At 45.9% G+C, this 12,568-nt stretch overlaps 1 protein-coding gene across 7 annotated transcripts in view; it reads left to right on the top strand.

Moving 5' to 3' along the window:
- Positions 1-12,568, top strand: part of LOC119174335 (cytochrome b5 reductase 4) — a 323,373-nt gene that overhangs the window by 124,713 nt on the left and 186,092 nt on the right. Inside the window, exon 3 of one of the 7 annotated variants that reach the window (XM_075895766.1) lies at positions 5,796-5,834. The exons of the other annotated variants lie outside the window; for them this stretch is intronic. The gene's annotated coding sequence lies outside the window, so the exon portion shown is untranslated. The remainder of the gene's footprint in view (positions 1-5,795; positions 5,835-12,568) is intronic. 7 annotated transcript variants of the gene reach the window in all.

Below are 12,568 nucleotides of genomic sequence, written 5' to 3'. Positions count from 1 at the left end.
ACTATCGGAAGCCTCATAGCTGCGGGTCTGAGTGGCAGCATCCTTCTCTCGTTTTCGTTCGCCAGAGTGCGTTGGTCTCGCGTTGCATCGGACCGGTCGTTTCATGTGTCTCGGCACGACGGCACTTTCGCCGAAGGAGACATTCGATGCGGCCTGCGCTGGTGCCCTTCTTCATAAGTCTTTACCTTATTTTTCTTATATAACACCGGTATCAGCAGGCGATGAGTTTGACGCGAGCAGGGTAAGAATAGGTCGCATTTGAAACCGCCGTGTGTCGAAAGCCGTCCGCTCGGATGACGTGTATGCCTTCGAGATGGCTGTTCTCGTGTCATGCGGTAGGGTGTTGCCAAAGACTGGCGGCTCCTCGTCCGCGTCTTCGGTGACGGATCGTATCCATGATCGTGGATTAGGGGACTCCTGGCGTCGCCCGCATTTTGTATGCAGCGGAAAAGGAGTTGAGTAGCGTTACTGCGCCGCGATTGCTACTTCTGTGCGGCCGAAAGGGAATCGCGATTTACTTTAGAAACGTGGGAAGTGCGAACTGAGATTTGCACATTCGAGAAATGGCGCTAAAAGTGATCAATAATCGATGACGGTGGCCTCGCGAGGTATTGCATTGTAGGTTTTCCTGTGAATACCTGTTTTCACAGCGTGCGCTGCGCCGGCGATCAGCAGATGTTTCGCCACCAGTAATTCGTGTATACTTTAGTATGCTCTCCTGTAAAAGTTAAAATTCGATTGAGTACCTTTCGTATTGGTGGCCCCCTAACTCAAAACGGATGGGGTAACGATGTTCGTGCATGGCACTATCGACGAATGCAGCTTCAGAAGTCTGTTGTATGAGAGCCTGCATCAATGGACGCGCACTCTAGAATGCTGCTTAGCACGCAGGCAGGACAACGGTTAGACATTAAGGGTTACTGACTGCATTTCCAGAGAAGGTGAGCGCATGAAGGGAGACAGAAAGTTAGGTGGGCATATGAGGTTAGGAAATTTGTGGGTATAAAGTGGCAGCAACAAGAACAGGACTGAGTTGACTGGCGGAATATGGAAGATGCCTTTGTTCTGCATGGGCGTAATCAGGCTGGTGATCATGATGATGATTTGTTTAGTCGCTGAGGAAATCGGTGCTCGCACTTCGGTCGTGTGAGCGTGCCGTCTCCAGACTTCCCAAGTGTATAGCATCCGACTTTAGTCTGTTGAAAAAAGTCAGATGTGTCACCCACCAGTGTAGTCACGGAAATCTAAGCCAGCGTGCTTTTGCAAGAGAACAATATCCGGTCAATGCAAGTGCTCCCTTTAACATTGGACCTGTTTGTAATTTTGGTATGCTTGAGAAACGTAAGATTTATTGTGCGTGGTCTCCGCAAAACGTGTCGCGTAGCATGGTTGTAAGGCGCACGTACCCAAGCGGAAGCCGCTGTGCCATGCAAGAGAGGTGATTTTCCGTAAACGCTCTATGTTGTTTTCCTTACGTGCACCGTCTGGATGAGCGGATGTGTACTTCTGTAGACTTTACATATCCGGGCAGCCAACGCTGACAAGAGAATATGCAGAATAGAGAATATATTAGCGTGTTATGCGCTACAACGGAGCCCTGGTCACGAAATGCCGGTTTCTAGAAATGTCACCAAACAGTTGCTTCGACTCTGAAAGCAAACTGAAAGCTCTTCCTTTTTCAATACTGAAAAAAATAAGAAAACAAAAATAAAATGTCTGTGTTCTACCGCTGGATTTTGAAAAATGCGTTCGTTCTGAGACTTTTTAAAGTGCAGACACTTCTCTGCGTCCCGCGTAAGCACTTAATTTGCGTACAGCTTAAAGAAACGCTGCATCCTCCGCAATAGCTGTCTTCCAAAATGGCGCACTTAAGGAGCGCTTCCTGGTTTAAATGAGCTTTCTGAAGTGTTAATCAGCTCGTTGAATACGTCGACGGCTCTTGCTGGTTTTGTGGAGAATACAAACAAAAAATAGAGGAGGACGTACACTGTACGGATGTATGATGTACACTGTTCTGTGAAACCAAACAGTGTACATCATAATTGTCATTTTTTACTTTTGATATACATATTTACTTATTTTAACTGTTCTGCAACATATGAGTACCACAAAAGTTTAGTGGAAACGTAGAACAGGAGATGTTTGTATGCATGGTGTACGTTGTTTTCTTTGGCTGTCAGGAATTGGGGAAAAACCTTTGTCAAGAAGCTTGATAGCAGATTTCTGTGCTTGTCCTCGTGTTCATTATCTCGCTATAACGAATGTCAAAATAAACTGATTGATTAATCTTAATTTTAGGTCTGGCGGTCCGTCGCCTGGAACTCGGCAGCTTTAAATATTCTCTTTTTTGCCATTTTCAACTTTTGTTTGTCTTTTTGTCTGTTTATATTTGATCTATTTCTATTTTTTTCTATATTTCCCCTTTCTCTTTTTGTTTCTGTCCTTTTTTCTTATTTTCATACCTTGGGTTGCCTGCGTTACGCTAAGCAACCACAGCATACGATGATTGATTGATTGATTGATATGTGGGGTTTGACGTCCCAAAACCCCCATATGATTATGAGAGACGCCGTAGTGGACGGCTACGGACATTTAGACCAACTGGAGTTCCTTAACGTGCGCCCAAATCTGAGAACACGGGCCTACATAATTCCCGCCTCCATCGGAAATGCAGCCTCTGCAGCTGAGATTCGATCCCGCGACCTGCGGGTCAGCAGCCGAGGACCTTAGCCACTAGACCACCGTGGCGGGGCGCTCTGAAAGCGGTATATTAGATGCTGTGGCGTGGTTATAAGTGGTCTGCTTGTCTTTGTTACCTAGGCGATGTGATAGTCTTTTCATCTACATTTGATAGCCACCTGACCCGTCCTGCTGCAATTCTTGCTGTCTTCAGAACAGCTGGGCTACAACTCAATTCCAAGAAATGTCAATTTGTGAAATGCTTATGAAATGGCTCCTACATAGAAAAAAAGGCGTTGAATTTACCTCTCTCAATTAGCGGTACGTTATGAATTATTTTTTTTTTTCAGGTATGGGGTCACTTTGACCACAGCCAGCGTGTTGCAACTCATATTGAGTGCGACTGTACAGGGATGTGTGTCTTCTATAAAACGTAGTAATAAGAAAAACTGCGCTTGTGTTTTCGTCTACCTGACTGATGCCCCCGCTTGCAATTGCTAGCAAGTCTACGAACGCGTTTGCTCTGCCGAAAGGGCCTTGTTGGAAGTGACAAAGCCACCATTTTTTATGCATGATTCCAACCAGCCTCTTTTTTGTATTGTTGTTGTTGTTGTCGTCTTCGTCGTTGCTGTTTTTGTTGGTGTTGGCTCGCCTGCTTTTTGTTACGCTCTCCTTTTCGTCTGTTTTCGTCGTTTGCCTTCTAGTCTGATGCAAGGTAGTAAACCCAAAGTTTCCTGTCTTTGCCTCATTTTTTCGTTTTGCCCACTATGCTACACTGTTGAGTAAAATAAATTCGTACGCGATATTTTATGATGACAATCCAGGCAAGCGACACAGCTAAGTCAGAGCACTCGGTCGCAGCGATCATAAAATGCAATCCTTCCTCGAATTTCAAGCAAGTGGAGAGCAGAAATAATCTCGACCCACTTTTCTGCTTGTTTACTCTGTAAGAAGGGTATACATTTCGCTGCTTGGTATAGTTCTGGGCTTCCGGTTACGACAGAAAAACTGTACATTGCACAGAGCAAAACGTCCCGCTTTCTCGTTTTACTTCACAAAAAAAGTATACACTTGGTCTGCGGGGCTCGTTCATCATCTATAAAATGATGATGGATTGCTTTTGTATTTTATTGGTTGTTTGTCTCAATATGCACTGCATTACACGCATGGTTAACTTGCTTGGCGGCCGCATATGCGCTCCGCGCGCTGTCATCCATCACCTTTCAGCGCGCTTGTTTGTCTATTGAGTGGGTGTTATGAGCCAGTGATGTGATATCGAAGGAGTACGAATATTAAGATGCCGAGGAAAGCTCGGAAAGTAGTGGATGTAGCTGTTCTTGCTGTCGTGAGTGACCGTGATCGTTCGCACTTGAAACATAGCCGCGGGAACACACCGATACCTCAATGCTGCTCCTATCCGTGGGCATTTGTAGTCCACGTTTGTCGGAAGCAGTAACGTTTACGGTGTCGAGTACTGCGGGCAGCAAAAGTTGGCGGGACCTGCTGCGTGTCGCGCAGCGGCAATAGACTGCATTGATGCGCCATCTATCTGCACACGGCTTGGTGTCGAAGCTATTGACCGTGGCCATCCAGGAGACTATGCTTAAATAATAGCCAGATGAAGATGCTCATTTTTGCTTTCCGCAGTTAGGGCCGGAAACATGTTTTCGTATGTTAAACCGGCTATTCGGAGGACGAAATTTTGTGTATATATAGTGAAATCTCTCTCCACCTCTCTCTCTCTCTCTTTGTTTGGGTGCGTGCGTGCGTGCGCATGTGCGTGTGGGTTGGTGTGTGTCATGCTATATCGTTATCGGTGGATTTATTGTAATCATATAGCATGTAAAAAACTGAATTGCTTAGAGTATTATGAACAGCCTAGCTCATTAACAATGGGGTAACTGTCGTTCAAGCGCACGAATAAACGTAAAAGAGCCCAACTTTTGATTTTGTTGCGATTCATTAACAATACTATTGAGCATTACAACTGTTTTGTAGGATAATTTGGCGAAATCTCCCCTATTTGCATATATTCGAGAACTTTCCTTGCTTGCTGCGTCGCTTTTTGGCCTTATTTTTAAACCTTTACTAAGGGGACTTGCTGAAATCACTTGTCGTGCCTTTTCATCCTGTAGTGTCATCAAGTGAGGAAATTGCACCGTATAGCTAGGTGGTATCTCATGAATAATTTAATCTTTGAATAGAAATAACCGACGTGGTACCAGCAAAAACACATTCCGCAAGCGCTCACTCGCAACTGTGGTGTGTGCTTCTCTTTTTTTGGTCTCACGTCGGTTACTTTCGCTCAAAAATTTACTTGGACATAATACTGTCACGTCAATAATAACGTCACAGGTGACTAAAATATGTGGCGTCACTACATTTCGTCTGATGGGGACTTCATAGCATGAAATTGTTTCTTGCCAAAGCTGGGCCAATCTCAGAGTTATTTGAAATCCACTACGTGAGTTGGAGAAAGCTTCCCATGCCTCCGATCCCTGAGGCAATGCCAGAGATCACGTCTCGTGCATAAAACTTTGAGGAAAGGCTAAAACAATCGACTGAGAAAAAAAAAAGAATGAGATGGATTTCGCCTCTAACTTGTCTGAGGCAAACGCGCTTCGTCTGTCTGTTCTATCTGTCTAACGAGTCTAACATGTCTTATTCGTGCAGTTTAAACGTGTCTTCAACTTTGTTTAGCGAACTAGTCCAACGACATGCATTATTCAGAATCCGTTTGACTTTTTTGTGTGCTTTTTTTGGTTATCCGTCTGACGTGCTCGGGCGCACTGCATGCGACGTGAGAACGGTGAAATTAAAATGATGTGGCTTCACCTGGCCTATCTACTTGTTGCAGGGGGTGCTGTTTTTCCTATCTTACTGGTAAATTTTTCTTTGTTTACGTTGTTCTTAAGGGAACAGCGCGAAAGTCGAGGACGAAAAATGCGTACATACGACCACACGTAGTGCTGTTGTGCGTGTACCTTTTCTTGTCCTCGTTTTTCGCCCTGCTCCCGTACGATATGTTCAAAGAACTAGCCCGCAAGTTCACTCTTCAAATTCGGATTGTGTTGGGCATTGCTTAACCGCTTTTTTTTGGCGTCTCTCTTTCGCAGGTACGTACGAGAAGCAGCTGCGCTAAGTGCCAAGTCCCCGTGAGTTACGCTTCGTTTCAGCACTCTCACTGCCTGAACACGTTACAGACAGTAATTTTTTTCTTTTTTTTTCTTTTACGTGCTTTTGGCTACCGAACATTCGCGCATTATCTACCACAGATAGAAACAGAACGGCGCACAAGTATGAGTAATGAGCGGACCGAGCACCGGTGTACACACTTGCATCGTTTCCAAACACGTCCGGCTTGATAAATTTCACCAGCTCATAGCTATGGTTTTCAATCAGATGGAGCGGTTTACTCCGTGCTTTTATTTTTATGTGTTTTCTCTTGTATTTTGGCCTCTTCGCACCGTATGCCGCCTAACCAGTGACCTCATCGCTCGCGTGACCCTAAGCTTAGGTTCGGAACCCAATAACCTCTTAAGGGCTGGCCAGCAATACAAATCTGATTCTTGTTTACATTCTTACCCATGTTTTAACAATGGTGCTGTGAAAGTTATCGGTAACCCGTGGTCCGTCGTCAGAAACCCTGGAGCTTGGTATGTGCTTCAGGAATTGAGCAAGTTTCACAAGGGCTGCAGGTGTGAGCGTTGAACGATAACTTGCTAGGTGAAGTGGAGCAGGTGAAGCTCGAACAATAAATAAATAAATAAATAAATAAATAAATAAATAAATAAATAAATCTTGGACCATCTCTGCGTAAATAACCCAGATGGGATGCGAAGCAGCAGCGTTGCAAAGCGTCACTAGTTGAACGGCGCTAACGCGGGTGCTGCAGAGAGGGCTGGAAGGTTGGTTAGTGGTGATGGCTGGCGTAGATCTTGTAGGTGACTCTTACAAACATGTTTGAACGCGTACGTCAGGCGTGCGTCAGATTTATTGCGCGTGAACCAACGAGTCGAGTGTTTAGCGAGCGGCGGTCGCAGCAGGAGAACGGTGAGTGTCGATTAGAAGAAGAAAGCGCCTAATTTCTGCAACCTGGTAGGGGGCACGGCGCAGTGCCTGGCCAACGAATAAGGTGGCAGCTGCGAGCTCCGCGGCGAGCGCGCGGCAGGCGAGGAATATAGTGACGGCAGCGCACACTGTGATGGGAGCGTGACGTCAACGCGCAACAGCGGCGTGACCTATTTGGCACCGCGCCAACAGCTGCGCCGCGCGGCGTGTTCGTACGGAGGGACAGCGTTACACGGGCTAGTCAAAGAGCTGCTTCGCATTGAAAATGGGAATAACAATATTGTTATCTGGTGTTTTGCATGCTAACGCCATAATATGATTATGAGAGACGCTGTACTAGAGGACTCTGAAAATCTGCCATCTGGTGTTGTTTAGCGCGCACTAACATCATATAGTACGTGGGCCTCTAACATATCGCCTCCATCGAAATAAGACTGCCGCGGCCGGAAGCAAACTCGTGACGATCTGGTCAGTAGCCGAGCCCATAACGGTGGCACCAACGCGGCGGTCAAAAACTGAAAAGGAAAAATAGGCAAGAACAAAGAGAATAAAGACATGAAGACAGAGAGAAAAAGAAGAAAAGAAGCAGGTGTGAAAAATACATGCGGAAAACGGAGAGCAAGACACAAACAGAAAGAAATAGAAATACATGGAAAGAACATAAATAATAAACACAGAGAAACATAAACCAAGAAAATAAGAAGGAAACAAGGAAGACCACTCAGCTGCTGTTCTCCTTGCGGCTTGCCGCCACTATAGTGCGAAGCTGTCATATTTCTTCTTTTTTTATCTAGAAGGCAGCTTTTCCCCGGGCTTCATTCACCCACATTCTTAACGAGGTGTGTCTTTTCCGCTGAATAGGACTGCCGTATCTACCGGCTTACCGTGGTACTTCTTACCAATTGCTACTTTTGGCTAAATCATGATCTATGTTGAACGGTGTTTTGTCGTCTTGGTTTAATGACGACTGGTGCTGTTCAAAAGGTTATATCCGTTGCAATAACAACTTTTCATGCCAATCCAATCATGCTGACTCTCAATTTTCATGCCAGCTCTCAATCCAGTGATTTTTTAATTACATCAGTTGAGGGAATGAGATGTCTACTAATCTCGCGTTCGTATATCCTTAGTACCAAATTGGAAGAGTTGTCCCGAGGGCTCGTTCTTCTGTAATATACACAACTAAAGAAACCGACAGAGCCACACAGACACAAAAAATATACACAGGAAACTCTATTGGTGTTTTTTTTTTACTGTAGAATAATAATTCTCATTAAAGTTGAACAACAAATTGAAGTGGACTAAAAGTTACCTTTTTCGTAGGAGGAATCCGTACCCGAAATTCTCGAATTACGCGTACATTTAATTAAGTACTATTTGATGCTGTCTAGGGCTGAAGCGTAACCAGCTGACGCTGCACATTCTTCGGCAGCCCCTTTGGCATGCGCCAAAAAGTAAGCGACAGAACGAGTTTTTTTTTCTTTTTTATTGTGCTTTAGTGATGTTTATTAAGTGTACAAGCGTTCCAACCAATGCACTTTTCTCACCCTTCCGAATGCCCTTCTACCGGTTCATTGAGCACGAGGTATTGTTAATCGCAGCGGGGCTCGGCACACTCGAAGCCTGAGCCTAACGCGACTAACGAAAAGTGGGTGTGCTGCCACTGTGCACCCTAATTGAGGCAGAGCTGCCTCAACAACAGCAGAACCGAGACCAGGGGCTTGGTAGATAAGAGGCTTAATGCCGTGAGCGTCACAGAGCCTTTCCGGAACAATCCTTCCTTTTTTTTTTTCCGATGCGAGAACGCTTTCCTTAGGTTTCTTTCTTCTCTTTTTTTATCGCATTTTGTTCTTCGGATGAAAGAGGTTGCTGGAGGCTGCGCAAGAGCTATATGGTCACTTCAGTTGACCTGTATGCGTTTTTTTTATCTTTACATGATCTTCTTATGGTCGAATACTGTTGTGGTAATGGCATAATTTGAAAAAAAAAGAGAAAAAACAAAACACAAAACAATATATATGAAACGTAAATCGTCAAATACACAGAAAGGCGGATGTACCTGTAGCGCGCCCTCCCGGATTCGCTCGTGGCAGGCGTATGTGTATGACTTTTTTATTAATAGCTTATGTTCTCTCAAACGTGGGCTTCTTGGCGATCAACCGTTTCCGATATGGTAATCTGATCTTTTATCGAATGCACTTGCCATTTTGCGTAGCTACATTTGATTCTTTCCCTTGGTAGTTGACTTTCATTTTTTCATTCGTGACCGTCGTACTTTGTAGCAGCAGATGTCCTGCTCTGAGAAGCGCAGGTGTTATAGTGCCATTTCCGGCATGTAGAGAGAAAATTGACAGTTATGGCGATATGCGATATACAAAAAGAAAGAAAAGTTGGCAGATTCTCTGTACAGTGGGAATTGATGATATGCGAAGCACGAATGAGGAAGGTTCATACCTTACACTTTAAAATCAGCACAACGTTAGGAGACGGGGGTAAATTATGCCGTACATGACTTCCATATAATTATCACGTTCGGACGTGTCATTTACCTTCGTCATCTATTGACGTCACCTAATACCAAATTTGGTATATGTGAAGCTAGTGAAACGGCCGTGAGCACACTATGAACGTAGCATGTAGTCGTGTTTTACATGACACGCATACCATAATTACCATTTTCGAATGTCATTTACCTTCGTCGTCAATTCACGTCATGCAATACCAAATTTATTATATGTGGAGCTAGCGAAACGGCCGCGAGCGCATCATGAGCATGGCATGTGTCATGTTGTTACATGACACGCATCTCATGATTATCATGTTTGCACCAGTTGCATACCTCCATCGTCCATTCACGTCCCGAAATACCAAACTTGGTATATGTGAAGCTACCGAAATGGCGGCGAGTGCACGCTGGGCGCAGCGACGTTACGCTAGGTGCGACCAGCGTCTGGCGGCGAGGCCCGGTGGCACCCGGCGCAAAATGCGACATGCTCCATTTCGTGCCGACGACGTTACCCAGACAGCACCGCGTCTGCCTAGCTACAGGACGGAGGGACGCCGGGTGCGCTCAAACGCGCATGCGTCAAAGCAACGCAGCGCGGCGCGCGCCTGCGAGTATATGCCAGGCAGATCGGCGCCTGGCGTGGCATCGCCGGCTTGACGCGATGAAACGAACACCGGCACGCACGCGCGTCGTGTCACGTCGAAGTGTATTGGCTCCTTGAGTGTGGCATGTAGTCATGTTCTTACATGAAACGCATCTTATGATTATTATGTTTGCACCAGTCACATACCTTCGCCACTAATTCACGTGACGCAATACCAAATTTGGCACATGTGAAGCTAGAGAAAATGACGGCGAGCGCACGTGACGTTTAGGTGCGCGCACACTGGGCGCAGCGATGCTACGCTAGATGCGACCAGCGTCTGTCGGCGAGGCCCAGCGGCAACCAGTGCGAAATGCGTCATGCTGCATTTCGAGCCAATGAGTTACCCAGACAGCGCCGCGTCTGCTTAGCTTCGGAACGGAGGGACGCCGGGGGTGCTCAAACGCGCCTGCGAGCATGGAATTTCTTGAAATTAGCTGGAGAGGACTCTGTCGCTGCGATCGTTCAGCGACCACGGGAGTGATGATAGTATACACACATTTGCCTAGTCTTCGTACTAGCGGGTGGCGAATCGTACTTTCGGCTTCGTTTATTGCGGTGTTTCGGTTTTGATACCTATAATTTGGTATTGATACCTGTAACGCAACGGCCACAAGAGCTAAAAGTCGTAGGCGGCTAGATAGATAGATACCAAAGTTCGCTAAGAAATGCTTATATATAGTGTTAAGTTTGGCCCGGAAATTCGTCTGGGCAGGCGCCATTGTGCGTAAGTCGGTCTACTGGGGAGGCTCTCAATCCCTTCGGCGTCCAGTCTTCCAGACGCTGTCGAAGATTTGAGCAATTACCCAGACCACGTGGCAAGAGAAGGCGAGTTCCGGACTTTCAACTACGGACCCTCTCATCGTCTCTTTGAGCAGAAGCGGTGACTGGTGCCCTCGGCGACTCATCTGGCGAAGGGGAAGCTGTTGTGACCGGCGCCAGAGCTGACGGGGTAGCGGCGCTCTTTTAATCCTCAAAGACGTAGCCGACCGGCGGGCTGCCTATGCTCGTCAGGCATTGTCCCTGCTAGCCCGAGGGTGAGACGTCGTGTCGCCACGACGCCGTTAACCGTTCGAGAGAGGACAACAAAGACAGCATCTTCCTGGAAGAGACCGCGGCGGCCACCGCAAATCAACCTACTAATTAGGCGAGCTGTGCGGCAGACCCTTTGATGTACGCTGTCAGGATCTTGGGACCTTTCGACTAGCGGCACACACACGACGAGGAAGAGCCCTGCTGGCGCCACCTTGCAGTGCAGTGATCACGACTCAATATTGGTCGTTCACGTGGACCGTGCATGCTCGTCCCCCTCACCTGTTGTGTGTGTGTGATTGGTGTTCCACTCGGAGAGGAGGAGCCCGACAGGGCTTAAGACGACGCCGCATAGTGCTGGACGTTGCTCTGAACCATGTAACGGTTCAACCACCACGCTCGTGGTTTGTTAAACCACTAACCCTTCTTTGCTGTAAATACGTGTAAATATAGCCATAAATCTGTTTGTTTTCGTATCCTCCAGCGACATTCCTTCCGACCCTTAACTATATATATATATATATATATATATATATATATATATATATATATATATATATATATAATATGGTTCGCGAACCCTGACGAAGACCCGTCCACCGGTCGCAACCGTTGGTAATAAAATTTAGACAACCGATAAGTTGTGCTTCTTCTCTTCCCAAGTACGTTTGGCCCATTGGAAAAACTTCTTCAGTATATAATATATATATATATATATATATATATATATATATATATATATATATGTATATATATATATACTGAAGTTTTTCCAATGGGCCAAACGTACTTGGGAAGAGAAGAAGTACAACTTAGCGGTTGTCTCAATTTTATTACCAACGGTATATATATATATATTATTTATTTATTTATATAACAACGATCAGCGCGGGGGACTTGTGCCCCTACAGCAGGCGGGAGCTTCTATAGGCTGCGCTCCCAACACGAGAAAACGGAGCCAAAAGTGCAGCTGGAGCGGCCGTCTTTTTCTACACCAGTATTTCGTAGAGTTACTTGAGATCGAATCCAAATGAGTTAACTGCTAGCCTCAGTTAGTATATCAACGCCGCCACTACGCACGAGCCTTTTTGTGGTCATCTACTGTGGCCGCGCCGCAGGAAACCTAGTTACTTAGCCAGCGCATGTTTACTGCAATTAATATTGCTCCTAAAAAGGCTAGCCTTGCTTCGTAAAGCATTCGAATATGTTGCTATCGAATTCATTGTTTCGCCCTTTTGGCGAAATCGTCTTTTTTATGCCGTCTGTGGTTTACATTTTATTTGGGTTTAATTCTTTGTTTCCTTTTTCTTTCTTTTTCTCCTTCTTTCTTTTTTTTCTTTCTAGCGATGTTGTCTCTCCTCGTGTTCAGTTACTTGAACCACTGGGGAGACGTTCCCATCTGTTTTTGTTGTTTTGTGGTTGTTGGCGGACGTGCAAGATTAGTGGGGCTTTTTTGCTGCAAAACGATAAAATGAATTTGGCTGGTTTGGCACGCTTTGTTCAGTTGGCTCTGTTGAAGCGGTGGGCGATGGTGCTAGGTTTTTGAACTTTTAATTCAAGGCTCTCTGGGCGCCGCAATAGTCGTCCCTGGGCTGTTGAACGCGTGACCCCCCCAAAAAATGCACTGCCGAGGCTGT

The sequence above is a fragment of the Rhipicephalus microplus genome, chromosome 5 (genome assembly GCF_043290135.1).
Source record: "Rhipicephalus microplus isolate Deutch F79 chromosome 5, USDA_Rmic, whole genome shotgun sequence".
NCBI classification, from domain to species: domain Eukaryota; kingdom Metazoa; phylum Arthropoda; class Arachnida; order Ixodida; family Ixodidae; genus Rhipicephalus; species Rhipicephalus microplus.
The sequence above is the reverse complement of the archived record's forward strand: the minus strand, read 5'-3'. Positions and strand labels throughout refer to the sequence as shown.